This window comes from Nipponia nippon, unplaced genomic scaffold (assembly GCF_047370975.1).
Source record: "Nipponia nippon isolate SJK-2023a ecotype South Korea unplaced genomic scaffold, ASM4737097v1 scaffold_6, whole genome shotgun sequence".
Taxonomy (NCBI): domain Eukaryota; kingdom Metazoa; phylum Chordata; class Aves; order Pelecaniformes; family Threskiornithidae; genus Nipponia; species Nipponia nippon.
In genome coordinates this window covers 60,698,690-60,713,319 of record NW_028262380.1, presented here as the reverse complement: position 1 = coordinate 60,713,319, position 14,630 = coordinate 60,698,690, and the positions used below count along the sequence as shown (strand labels likewise).

At 41.5% G+C, this 14,630-nt stretch overlaps 1 long non-coding RNA gene across 3 annotated transcripts; it reads left to right on the top strand.

Moving 5' to 3' along the window:
* The first annotated feature begins 49 nt into the window (after positions 1–49).
* LOC148051508 (uncharacterized) lies at positions 50–11,309 on the top strand. Of its 3 annotated transcripts, XR_015700006.1 has the most exons (4): positions 50–232; positions 720–846; positions 8,392–8,524; positions 10,857–11,309. It is a non-coding gene; the product is annotated as an uncharacterized LOC148051508 (long non-coding RNA). The 3 variants fall into 3 exon arrangements; XR_015700005.1 differs by lacking the exon at positions 720–846 and having other exon boundaries at positions 8,395–8,524; XR_015700004.1 differs by lacking the exon at positions 720–846.
* The last annotated feature ends 3,321 nt before the right edge of the window (positions 11,310–14,630 follow it).

Genomic DNA, 14,630 nt, shown 5'->3' with positions numbered 1-14,630 from the left:
GCTCTGTAATCCATGTCTATATTTAACCTGCTATTGTGATGTGCTGGATTGCTGCTGCTTTATTTTTTCTTTTTATTTAAACCAGCATTTGAAACAACACATCTAGAGCTTCCCTATTAGAAGTCAGATCCTGAAATTCCAGAACCCCAAAGGAATGAATGAATGCAGCAAATTCCACTGTTATCTACTGAGACAGATGTTTAAAAATGTCCACATATGCGCATATGTATAGGTATGTGTGCGTGTATATATATATATATGTTATATATGTGTGTGTATGTATGTACCCTTAGTGTATATCTCCAAGATTATGTCAGATGTCATCTATTCTAGAAATATTTACTAACAAAATGCCAGGAGTTCATCAGCAAACTTTAGGGGTTGCTTGCAAATATAGAGAGGATTTCGTACCTGCTTGTATTCAGTACTATGGACCCTCTGTTATTTAATGGGGTAGAGCTTTCCTTGCAGGTCTGCCAGGGAAACTCAACTGAAGTAAAGGAAATTATAACCATAAAGGCACTAATTCAGCGCTTGGATCATTTTACTATTTTCTTATTCTTTCCTGGCAAGCCATTTTCACAATACAAGTCTGCAGGAGAACAAAAGTAGCCTTAATGGTAAAAATAAGGATTACTTAAAACAACAGGTTTTTTCTCTAAAAGGGCTTCCCCAAACCTTGTTTAAACTTCGTTTTTCCTTGTATGACTTTTTTATAGAATTTAATAGAACTAGCAGCACTTTTCCATCCTGAGATTCTCCCCAAATTTCCCTGGGCTACCTACGATTTGTGTTAGAAAGGCACCACAGATTTCTGCAGACAGCTCTTTCCAGTGGAGACACAGAGTAAGTTCTGAATACATTTCTATATGGTAAAACCTCAGGGAAACCATGATCACTATTACAAAAATCATATAGGTTTGTGACACTAAGGAAATTTAATTAAGTGAAAAAAACCTTCCACACAATACAAGTGACCACACAACTAATAGTCCCTCTGGGAGGGAGGCAGGGTGGGAAGACAACAGGTCTCTTTTCTTTGATTCTGCTATAACTTATAGAAAATTTAGTGGTTACCACATCTTGTCTAGCGACACATGACAAGAAGCTCTATGAAATAACGGAGAAACTAATTAATAAGTTGTTGCAAGAATTAAAAATCGGAGTGAGGGGGACCCCCAAACGAAGGCAGTTTCCAGAATAAGTCTCCTCTCCTGACAACATTCACAGATACGCTCATCTTCACGTGTACGAGTTATCTAGTTGCTGTTGATGGAATAATCCATGCTACATCAAGCTGTATATGTGCTTAAGTTCTGGAGAATCAAGGCTGCATACATGAAATGTGTCCTGCTTATAGACATATGGAAAAGACACAGAAGAACGAAACAGTGAATCAGTAGGGGCTGAACTCATGACCTGGTCTGAGCTCAGTGGTAACAGGACTGGGCATTTGCAATGACAAAATTTTTGCAATACCAAGAGCTAGTCTAATTTATTTATGATTCTTTAGCCAGTTGTTCTGACTAGAGAGGCTAACCCCAACTCATAACTAAGATGCTTTATGTCCACATGACACGACAAACTTCTGTGTAGCTAAGGTCTGAGAGAAAAGTCCCTGCTGATGCAGTCATGCAGCCTTTGAATGCCTTCACTGTCGTTGTTAGTGCAAAGCCCTGACTGTGGAAATGCAGATGTATAACAATATTGGTCACTAATACAAATAAGGATTAAATTTTGGCTGTACTGAAATCAGGTAGTGTCTTGCCATTGATGCAAAACAAGTCAGCATCTAAAGAAAAAAAATGTTGTCAGACTTGAACAACATTATATTGTGGTCAAAGAAGTACACCTGTCTTCGAGTTCAGCTGAGAGGTGTGCAAGGAACCACATATTTTGGTATAAACTAGTCAGAACGTGGAGAGTGACAAATTATTGGCTGACTGTAAGGGGCTTACTAAAAACAGCCAGGTAAAGACCACAGAACACAAAGGCCCTGAATTCCAAGCGTAAGATACACTTATTTGAACAGGCTGCTGTAAGGAAACTGTATAAACTGATGTACAAGAGATGAGACAAACTGATGTAATATCCCCTTTTAGCTGTAAAATCTATGAATCAGTGAGCTGTAATAGCATATATTAATAAACTTCTAAATTTATTTCAATTCAAAAGCAATAAAGAATAATATTGATAATCATGGCTAATTTCTGTGTATATAAGGAACTCGTGCTGCAGTCATTACTGTGGGTATATTTATAACATTATTTAAAATTATAACATTTGAGCTGCTGCTTCTGAAAAAAAAAAAAGCTTTTGATTTACTGCAGACATTTAAATGATCTGAATTTTATTACTGACCAATGAACACTTGAATATCTGAACCAATTCCAGGAAAATGCTTACAAAAATATATATTTTTTTTTTCAATCTAAGCTGATCATATGCAATTTCAATATCTTGATAAACAACAATACTTACAGAGCCAAATACTTTGCTGACATAAACTAGTAGGGCTTCCCTGAAGGTGACTGGCCCTTTCCTCAGTGTATTAAATTATGGGTCTAGGATTAGACTGCAGCACCATGTCTAGAACAAACATATTACTTGCATATAAGGTGGGTGAGAGCTGCTCTACCAAAAATAATCAAGGATAGAGTTACCACTGATAACCTAAGCTCTAAAAGGGAGATGCATAAAAGCAGTGGAGATTTTGCCATTAATGTGACAAGTCCTGCACTTGCTTGAAATGTCATCGATGGGTTTGGATGTTCTGGCTCAATGCGAAGTAATTCAGCCCATTCTATGTAGAAGTGCGCATAGAAGGGAAACATTAATTACTGGACAAAAGGCACATCTTCCCTTTCAATGCAGTTATATGTACCTCATCTCAGTGCCCAGCACTGGAGATGGGGAGTCCCAGCACATATCAGTCCTATGGTGAGATTTATTGATCCAAATTAAATGGGGACAAGCTGCTGCCACAGCAGCTTCCCGGAGCTGTGGCAGGGCTAGTAGCCAGCAGTCACTCAGTCCCTGACCTCAGCTTCTTTCTGGGACTCTGAGAGGAGTCAAAGAGCACTCAGCAAGAATTAAATCATCTCTGACAGCTTCAACTCGCACTGAATTTCCTGCCATATAAGGGGCCGATATTTTCGAGGGGCCACGAGGATGGGCGTAACTCTTCTCAAAATGTGGCTCTACCTCTTCTCCTCACTCGGCACTCGGCTGACATGAGCCGTTTTGCAGACAGGCAGGCATTTTGTTAAACCATCCTTCTGAAAGGCACTTTTTCCAGGAGGGAGGGGATGCCATCCCCCAAAGCATGCAGCAGGGCATCATTTCTGGTTAACTGAACTGCTGATATTTTCACTACAAAAGCGACACCTGTAGTGGACTTTTTGCACCCTTCTAATACAATATCTTGAAACTAGCATCAACCTGTGCAGGTCATGACAAAACAAGTAACAAAGCGCTGGGCAGGGACTAAGACAGCATTCAGTTTCTGCTTATGACACTGATTTCCTGTGAGGTGCTAGGGAACTGCTGGTTTTCCTGCTTTTCCCTTCCCATTCCACATGCCTTCTCTGCGTGAGGCTCTCTTGCACTGTGCGTTTTGCAGACAGCCTGGCACAAAGGGATTTCACAAGATCTCAGCTGGGGCCTTAAGGCGCTTCTGAAGTTGCTCTTCATCTTTGGTCATGTTTTGTACTCCTCCTTCCCCAGAGAACTGGTCATCTCCTTTCAGTCTGCAGAATGTCGACTGTTAAGTTGGCAGCAGAGGCTCATCTCTGTCAGTCCAGATGCTTGTCAGCAGCCCCTCACACATCGCTTTTTTATCACGTGCATTTTGAGTGCTTGGTGGAAGCAGGGTTATTCCTTTCCCGCTGGCTTTGTGATGCCAAAGAACTGAACAACGCCCCCAAGACACGACTTCAGAGCCCAAAGTATGTGGGGTTCGGTACTGCAGTTCATGCAGCCTACAGCAAAGTGGATTCCCAAGGTCAGACATACTCACTTCAGTGCCCCATTTTTTGAGATTCTGCCATGCATTTTGCTGAGGAAGGAGACGCTAGCAACAAGCGCTCAACTATGTTGAGAACAAGCAGCGAGATCCCCTTGCTAAAGGAGGCCTGAGCCAACGCGTTCACGTGCTCCCTACCGTGGCCCATGGCCACACCACCCTTGTTTCGTAGCTCCGCAGCCCAGACGCCGGGTACTGCGCTTGATCTCATCAGCGCTGCTCCACATCTCCCCATTTCAATCTTGGATTTAATGTTTTCAGAGGCAAGCAGGAGTGTAGCTATGCTTTCAGTCTCTTTTTACTGCGGTGTCCAAGGAAGGATTTAAGAACCCAATACAATGTAGTCATTTGGAAAAACACTAACAATAATTTGTTTGTCTGGCTCCTGGCTTCGTCTGGCTGAGAGCTTACGAATAGGTTTACCAGACTATTTTTGGTGCTAATGCTTTTAAATATTTGGTTTGATTCTGTTTTCCATATCATACCAGTAACAACTAGAATGCATTTCTGAAGCAGAGTAGAAATGTAATCACGTGACCCCAGCTGTCAGAATTGATGCACATAGATCTAAGATTGCAGTGTATATTATGAGAAACTTGATATCGTTATTCCCAAATACTGTTTATAAAGGCTGCATGGTAAAAACAAAACAGAAAAAAAAAACCAAAACCCTGCATGAACCTCTGGGATTTCTTTGCCTGCACATGCCTACCTCAGCAGCCTCAAAATCAATTTAGAGCATTCTATCTACATGTGCATACACACAAAAAAGCCACTTAGAAGAAGCTCCGCAGTGTTACTACTAAAACTACTTGGTATTTTAATTTTCTCTCTTGAAGATAAATCTCTTAACAAGTAAGTAATGGACAGGATAGAAAGGCACAGAAGGAGAGTGCACTGACTCTGTAACACAAAACAACCCTAAAGGTATTTTAAATAATGCTGAAGTCAGAACTAGACCTCATCACTGCTAAGGGACAGGGCCAAAGTGATACACACCCATGTTTCCCCCCCTTCAGCTATACTGGCAGGGCTCCTCAGCAAAGGATGACAACCTTTCTGACCCTGTGAGCTGTGCAATGAAAATATTACACGGCCAAAAGCCACAAGCCTCAGGCCACATCCTTCAGAGGCTGTGAGAAGGGACAGTCCAGGGAACAGCTTGCAAGCAGGGCCCAGAGATCTCCAGTTCCCACCTTGTCCCTGCAGGAGAAGTTTTTACCACTGACTATCGCAGCAATGGAGTTCTGCCAGCTGTTTAAAATCTCACTCTAGTAGCTTGGCTTTATCCTTCTGGCTTTGAAAACCGAAAATGTTGACTTTAAACTTTGGTGTGGGTGGTGCCAATTAGAAGCAAATTCACAGTGCAAATCAAGTCCAAAGCCAGCGCTTATTTTATCCCCCACAGATATCCACAAGAGATGTAAGAGAAATAAGCAAAGCCAACAGACAGGCACAGTAATTCTATCTGCAAGAAGTACAAAGTGAAGCCTCCGCCCCCAGCCCCTGTCGCACACAAACACACCACCTACTTCTCTCCCAAAATAAGTGCAGCGTGACACAGAGCTCAAATCTGATGACAGTCAGGATATATTGTAAAAGACAGCTGTTGGACTGCAGCATAGAAGAAGCCTGAGGAGATACTCCTGGTGATGAAGAGGTCCAGAGGAATCTTTGTAGGTGACCTGCTAGATCAACCTTTTAATGTTATTCACAATAAATAGTATACTTAGAGAGGTGCAGCCGAGAATTTTTCAGTTCTTGTTTAAACTAAATCAGTGCAAATTGTGCTATTCCTGATGTTACTAACTCTCATTATTTGAGGCATGTAATGGTCTTTTCCCCTAAATACATGGTATTTGGAAGTATGTGGCTATGTGAAATGCTATGTGAAATGTCTTTTTTTTTTTTTCTTATGTATTTTGTTATTCTTTTTCACTTAGGTAAGTGTGTAGCCCTTAGAAACATACAGGAATGTCTGAAAACTTGACCTCAAAAGGTCTAGAAACAAAGATACTATTTTTTTCAAAACAAAGTCTACAATTTTTAAGCCAGTCTTGGCATTTTGCAGACAGCCAGACAGGGAGATCAACACTGTTCATGTTTAAGTCCTTACACAGGCAACATGCTTTGTACCCCACTGTTTCTTTGAGGCAAAGATTAGAAAGCAGTATTAGAAAGCAGACAAAGAAATGTCGCCCAAACTTGTCCAAGAACTACTTTTAAGGAAAAGTCCATTGACCTTTACCTGCAGAATTTTCCCTACAGCATTACATTCACCCTTCAGCATCTCCTTAGGCAGCCTTTGCCTTTCAAGGACAACAAGTGTTTCCGTACATTGGCCTTAATATGGTGTGACATCCCCTTGCTGCATCATCAATTCTGCCTCATAAAATGGCACCTCAGTTAACAAATGTTAGAAACGTGCTTCCAAATGTTTGGCTTCATTTCAGGGTCTCACAATAGGCTTTGTGCACCCTAATGTGCCATTGCTTACTTGAGGAAAGCCACTGTGATGAGCGCCCTGTCAATCTCAGCACCCATACTCAATGCCCAGCAGCAAAGCAAGCAACAAGGCAGCATCCAGGTGGATGAGAGTCCTCAAAGCATGGACAGACAAAAAGTTTCCATGTATTTCATTGTGGCTTTATGTTGTCATGCCACTTCACAGTGTAAAGAGAGAGGACTGAGTGGATTAATGAAGGACAGGTGCTGATACCCTGTACTTTGCAGCGGTGTAAGCTTACTTCATGTCCTCACTTAATTTCAACTGAGTATATGTATTACTGACAGCATTTTTTTAATCCCCCTCCTAGAACATATCCTGACGAGATAATGGATTGTAATTTCACAGGGTAAGATTGAGTAACCACATTATCGGAAGCTGATCAGCCACTAAGAAAGGATTATGAAAAGAAATACAGTAAGGCAAAGCCATTTTTCACAAAAGGCAGCAGTACAGAACTGGCAAATCCATGCTCTTACAGCTGAGGTGAAATGCATCTTTCTTTTGTGCAAAACTATTACATGCAAGATGAAGTTGGAGTCACTTGGAATAGTTTCAGGAAAACAAAATGGTTTTCAAATATGCAGTTTTCATTGACGCTGAAGCACTTCTAAAGATTTACTCATTTGGACGAAAAGATTCTGAAGTTCAGAACAATATGGTCTCTCTAATAATTTCTGACCAGTAGGAGGGAAGAACAACCTTGACTAGAACACCTACAGATTCCTAAAGGAGCTATTTCAACATAAAAATATTCAAAAGGTTTTGTTTGCTAATGGAGAATGCACAAAAATCCTGAAACCTCAATAATTGTCACAAAATATAATCATGGTCTTTCACACAGTTCTATCCAGAGATGTATTTAAAAAGTTTACCATGACAAAAAGAAACCTAACTCCTGTTTTACAATACTCCTTTTTTATCTGAAGTTCTTGGGGTGATTGGTCTTTCATTACTTTTGAAATGTTATGCATTATTTCTTCTCACATAAGAAACCAAATTGTTCTCAGTCTTTTTCATTTCAGGGCTTCATTAATTAGGTTTCTGAAACATCTGTCAGCATAACCTCCTTCTTTCACAAACTTTCAAGTTTTCAGAAAAGTTGCCATTTAGTATGACATTTTTAATATTCAGGCTCAGCTCAAAAATTATTCTTGAGCTAAGAGAAAAATGATCAGTCTTTTTTTACATTCATTTTGTGACTAAAAAATATTCTTGTGACATTTTTCTCTCAAGGCAGAATGATTTTGAGAAACAGCAGAATTCCTGAAAACTTGGAATTAGACAAGTAAACAAAAGAGGATTTTATTTATTTCATTGGAACTGTTGTTCAGTGCCAGGTTTTTTCAAGCTTGAAATGTTTGGAAAAATGTTTCTATGCAGCAAAATTAAAAAACAAAGGCAAGCACGCTCATCAGATTGAAATACTCTTATTTTTTCTAATTCTTTCTCCTGTTTAGACTCTTCTGCCTATACAGCTAAATCATCTGCCCCCAGACTACTACCATTCTCAGTAATGACCCCGATGAAGAAGTGACCGTACCCTAATTTGGGTATTCTCCTGGGCTAGTGCCTTCCGTTTCATGGTTTGACCATTATTTCTGCCAAGGCTGCATCAGAGACCAGGGTCTCCTCACTAGTGTTGTTTAAAACCGTACAGGAAATCTGTCATATTGAAGGCACTACAAGAAACCCACTCTTTATTTATACCTCAGAAGCAGAAAGAAGTTTCACCTGAGATCAGACCATTTTTCCACTATGGCTGGGGCCTGGTCCAGCGTGGGAAGCAGTGCTCAGCCAGGCAGTTCTGCTTACAGCAGGCTTAGGTGAAAATGTCACTGACTTACTACCTCCAATTTAGCAGGATCGCACGCTCAAGATTACCACCTCATCAAACCTGCCATCCTCACACCTGGAACCACCACATACTCTGAAATAAAACCAGCCTTTCCTCAGGAAATCCAGCCAGACTGGAGGATACTGACAGAATCACAGTAAGTAGTAGCTCCACGGGAAGCCCAGTGGCACATCCACGTGTGCCATACTGAATCACAGAATCATAGAATCGTTAAGGTTGGAAAGGACCTCTGAGATCATTGAATCCAACCTGTTAACCCAACTGCCTGGTCTACCTCTAAACCATGTGCCTAAGCACCACATCCACACGTTTTTTTAATACTTCCAGGGACTGTGATTGTACCACTTCCCTGGGCAGCCTGGTCCAATGCCTAAATCACGAGAGCTGGCTCTCTCACAAGCTAGTTGAGCAACCTGGCCCTTTCGCACATGCCTAGACATGATAAGGCTCAGAGACCAGGCACAGAAAGACCTGCCTCCTAACCACCTCTCTCTTCTTGGAGAACGCCCAGCAGATCAGGCTCCTGAGCCCCTGCGTAACTTCAAAGGACGAGATCCAGGTAAGTACCCCATGCTGAGACACCTGCCTCCCCTACACAGGAGAGGGTGCCCTGGTAGCTCAACACTGGACTCTGAATACCTCTCCAGGACCCGCCTGCCTCCAAGCAGAGTGCTGTGGCACTTGGGTCCCTTTTAGGATCTGGCCCATGCTCTCATGCTCCGTGCCACAAGTTTGTACTCTGAGGAGGATGCAGAACTGACCCGCAGGGGAAGTGAGCTGCCCACAGACATAAAGTCAATGAATCTCATTACCGTCAGGGCGTCCTGACACACACAAGAGGATGGAGCTCACATGAGCCTCCCCTCACTTCCATTGCTAACCACCAGAAAGAGGCACAGACACAAACAAGTGTGCATTTCATCTCTGTAATGGTATTATACCACACAGCAACCTGGAACAAGTTGAGAAGAACAGGGTTTTAAACTTGAGTTCCAAGGAAAAATGGTACTGTTAGCTCCAGAAATGCTTTTGTGGCTTCTTGTGAAACACTTGTATTCCTAGTGAAGAAAGCATTTTCCACCTGGCTCTCTGTTGCTGGCACATCCCAGTTTATTCATGCTTTGTTTTATCACACCAACATTGGCACAGAAGCATTTTAAAGTAAAAAAATTGCTTCTGTACAGCACTGTTGGCAGGGAAGAGTGTACTAATTTGTGTGAAGTTTGCAATGCACAGACTTCCCTTGTCCTGTAGTAAATCAGAAAGGAGAGAGGCTTGCTGCTTATATTAGTTAGCATGTGACAACTCAGCGGCAAGTGCTTTGGCTCTGAGGACACGCAAAGCCAAAGCAGACAGTTGCCATAGTAGACTCTCAAACCCTGACAGGAGCCGATACGTAAGCTCCGGCTGCCAAAAGACAGCACTTGTTGCTTGACACATTAGGACAACAGCATGTCACCTCTGGAATCTGAATTCCAGTTTAACAGCTTCTAGTCAGGAATGACTGTGACCAGCTTGCAAACAATGTCAGGACAACCACCGCGTGGTTACATCCAGCTGTCAGAATTATCTTTGCTTTAAAAAAAAAAAAAAAGCTGATGCTGTTCGTAGGCTGACAACTGTCACTGTAAAGCATTCCTGCAATTTCCATAGCCATCCTGGGGGCAAGGTCATACAGATAGATGTGACAAGGAGAGCCGTGGCGTTTAACAGTCTGGGAAACTACACTGGAGGATTACAGGTAAGATACCAGCATGCTTCCCCAGGACTTCCTGTTGCAGAAAGCAACTCAGATCCACGGACAGCTTCAAAAACGCTGTAAAATAAAGCCCCTGGGTAGAAACAATGCCTTCCCTCTATACCCAACGTTAGGAAATACTCTAAAAGGCTGAAGTTGCTGCTCATTTATAAGGGTAAAATGAAGGAAGACTGAGCATCACATCTGCAATCTTCCAGGGCTAGCAATTTACCAGTGCAAAGGGAAAATCCACAGTTGCCTAGTGGGACTCGATGCAGTTATCGTTAGTTCCACAAGCTGATGAGATACATAAATTCATTTTTCTTTACAAATAGGGAAACTCTCCAAGAACCCTGGCTTATCTGTGCTATCTTACAGCATGAGACTGGAGTATCTGTCCGCATTTGAAAGGACCACTCTCATCAGCCAGATTGCTAGACACCCTATACAGCCTTAATAAATAATTGGTCCTGTGTCCTGTCTGAAAAGCAATGAGATATAGCTTTGCTTTTTCTGTCCTGACCATCAGCTATTTTTCCATATGCCCAGCACCTCAAGCTGTCAGATATTTGGCAAACCATGTACTGCTGCAAATGTACTTAGACATAATCCTTGTGCACTGCTCTATCATGCTGACTGGGAGGTCTGAGTTGACCAGGGTTACTCGCTGTGCGTGCGTGACAGCCATGATGTACCTTCACAGTTTCCATCTCTTCTTCTCTCTCTCCAGAGCTGCAGACAACTGTGGTCATCACTGCCATAAAAAGACCCTGCTCCAGCTTGCTTTCTGCTGCAGCTTTCCACTGAAAGCAAAGCATGTACAAGCACCACAGATGCTGTATCTGAGTCCATCCAGTTTAGCGGTCTTTGTGCCAGAGCTCTTGGCATTATGTCAGCCTCAAAAGGAACTGGCTGTGCCTGCAAGTCTCTTTACAGATAAAGAACCTGCTTTGCTGTTACTGCTGTTAATACAGAAGAATTGGAAATTTCATTCTGTTCTTGAAAAAGCTGATTTTGCATGCAAAAGCACAACAGCCAAGAACAGACACAGAAAATAACTAGTAAAGAGACTAAATCACTGTCTGTTGCAGTTTTTCTTTGTAGGTTTAGCTATTAGAGCACCCAGCTGCAATATGTGAACTGTTGGTGTATACAGTTTTAGTAATAAAAAAATTGGACATATTGCAAAGTCTCGGATCTGTAATGAACATTTGAATTCACAGCTTTTCTCTGAACTCACAGCATTTAGAGCAAAGCAGACTGACCACTGGTGGTGGTGTTGACCACCGGCGTAAGCTAAGCACAGGACTACCTACATAGAGGGAACCACAAACCCCACCTTGGAATATTTCTTTCAGAGCACTTCCTTAGCAGACTAATGCCCATTTAAACTTAAATACTTGTTCTTCAGCCAGAATAAAAATACAGTTCTAATGAATACGGCCAAAAAAGAAGTTTCTCTCAAAGTTTCTCCCAGAAAACATTTCTATTTTCAGCTAGCTGTAACACTCAAGGGTAAAAAAGAATCTGTCAGAACAGGAACATAGCAACCTTCTATCTTGCTTTTGCATGGCTTACCAGAAGGTAAGGATGAAATAATCTCTGCTCGTTCTGCTTGTATAAATTTTGTGATTATATGCTAACTACTGCAGCACACCTTTTTAAATCACCCCTAAACAAAGTGAGAGGTTCTTTGAAGAACAGTAGAGGCCCCAGGAATCCGACACACGCAGCCCCTGTTGTAGCTGACGCGCGGGCTGGACTCATTGCCGGTGGGGCGCAGCGCGGACCTGTGACCCTGTCAGATCAGGAGACAGGCTGAGCTCCTCAGGCCCATGCCTTAAGTTAGCACTGCTGAGGTGCTGATAAAGAAGTAGTCAGACATCTTCACCAGCAAAATCCTTAAAGGTTGTTTTAATAATGTTCTGTGTGTTGCCAAAGGGCAAGTTCTGAGCCAAAAGTTAATGGTTTCCTACTTGATGCTCTTTAGACTTTGAGAGACAAGCCTTTCAGCATCAGTAATTTCTCACATGGATATACTTTTCCAGCTCTCTTGCAAAATGCAAGCCAAAAAGGCAAAATATTCAGCAGCAGCATGAGCCTCATTTTCAATAGCTCTGTCAGCTTTGTCTCAAAGAAGCTGAAGTACAGTTTACATCTCTCCCTCCTGAAATCCAACAACTGATGGAAACAATACAGGACAATGTAAAAGTGCCAGTGTAGCATATGTAACTACTTAAAAACACCAGAACAAGGAGAAAGCCATTAGTAAGACTACTGTAACCCACAAATTAAATTATATATTTCTCCCCTGAGGAAAATGGGAGATTGAAGATCGCAAACTATTCCTGAGGAAAAGACCATCTGGGTAGAATTTTGAAAATCACAGCAAGTGCATTAGTGTGGACTGGGTGTTTGGCCAGAGGGAGCTTACCAAAAACTGAAGGCCTCAGGGGGCTCAGTGGACAGTGACCTGGAGGCTGAGCTCAGAAACAACACAAAGCAAAATGAAACTCTTTGCAGCAGCCAGAAGAAACTTGGTTTTGGTTGAATAACAGCAGCACGTTTGTGTCCTTGATTAAAAGTATCTGAATGAAGCACTTAAAAAATGAAATATTTTGAAACCTAAGATAGATAGTACCATTTTATGGGATAAAAGGTTTAGAGAGATTTCAGTTTAGTCGTTGTCTCATTCAGATGATCTTAGCCTAGAAATTAATAAAATATGGCTATTCACACCATCCAGCATAGGAAACTGCTTTTTGTACCTTTCCTGCATACATAGTCAGTGGACAGAAGGTAAATCAAGGCACCTAAATCAGGCCTGGGAAAAAAACATGCCTTCTTCCATGGAGTTGCGTGCCTAAGGTTGGGCTCTCTGAATATCCTTCTGGATGTCCACCATCAGAAACTCACAAGGAATGGAAGCTCTGCTTTCTGATCTGCTTTACTCACTGCATGGCCTAAATTTTGGGATTAGCAGACTTCTCAGGAAAGGTAGGCAGGGATCCAGTCAAGCTGTAGGTAATCAGAAACTGCACTTTAGATTTCAGCTACAAAAAGCCTTCCAGTAGCACAGGACTCCCACTAAACTTAAGACAAGTTACTACCCCATTCTCCGAGCAGTGCACTTGCACACATGCCGCCAGAGAGTCCCATCATTCCAACATTAACACTTGCAGACAAGCTTTTTGTTATGAAAACATCTACATAAATCTCTTGGCCCCAGCATATTTATTGTCATTCCTTAGTGGATAACCAAGATCAAGATCTGGCCTTTCATTTTCAGCACACAGTCCAATTAACAACAGATACATATATAAAATAAAAGCCTATTTTGAGAGCTGATTTTTAAAGATGGGTATTTATCATTTTGTTTGCAGGGTAAATGGTTAGGTTAGGTATAATTCATGTTTATTAAAGTCCATGAAAGTTGCTGTATGAGAGACAAATACAATTATCTTTACTATGGGTATAAATGCATAATGAAATCCTAGCTTTCCCTCTTTAAAATAACATACTTCACAATAAGTATAGATTTTGGCAAAGCAATGTTCCCCTGCCACACAGCACACGTTTAATGAAGTTACTCCTCAGCTGTTTGTTGCTGAACTGAACTGAGCCAAAATGAGATAAGCTAACTGAGTCTGTAAGCACTCCTAGTCCATTAAAGTGGAAGCCTCCACCGAAGGAAAACACTTTACAGTTTCAATCTAAAAAGTATGTCAGCTTATCAAAAAGACAATCATTCTGTCTTTTCACGAAGCAATTAGAGCAGAAAGCAATCACAGAAAGGAATTAAGAGGGATTTGCGGTCAGATCTCCCATCAGGATCTCTCAGACCAGATGGATTCATACAACCTCAGATCTCCCCCTTTGCCTTGTCACATTCTGGCCAGCAACAGCTTTGGCACGGGTATGCTGAAAGAATGCCAATGGCACTTGCATGCACTGCAATTAACAAGTAAGGTTTTAATTTACCTATTAAAAAAATTACATTCTAGGAAGCTAATGAAAAGCCATTTTATTGACAAAACAAAGTATTTTCTCTGGCCTGAATAAATGACCCCAATATTACACAGCCCGCCTGAACTCAGAACGGAAGATTTTCGGTTTCAGAAAAAAAAATAAAGACTTTTTTCATGGAAAACCATGTCACTGGAACAGTATGCGCTGCAAAATGGAGCTTTAATAGTCAATAAAGACAGAAAAATGCAGTGCTTTCTACCTCATAGCTAGCAGGTTTTCGAATTATGGAATTCATCTGTCACACTCCACTTAGCATATCTGTATCATTTCACCAAGTAATGCCGCCATCAGATAGTTATTTTACTAGTGAACAGGTAAATGAATAGTGTAAAGGGTAATAGAATGGGGAGGAAAAAGAGACAAGGCACGATTTTTTTCCTGTTTCTCTGACACTGAAGAGTGAAGATTCCTCTTTAACTTGCTTTAAAGGGGGAGGAATGTAAAAAAAAGGGAGATGTAGTCAACAAGGCAACTT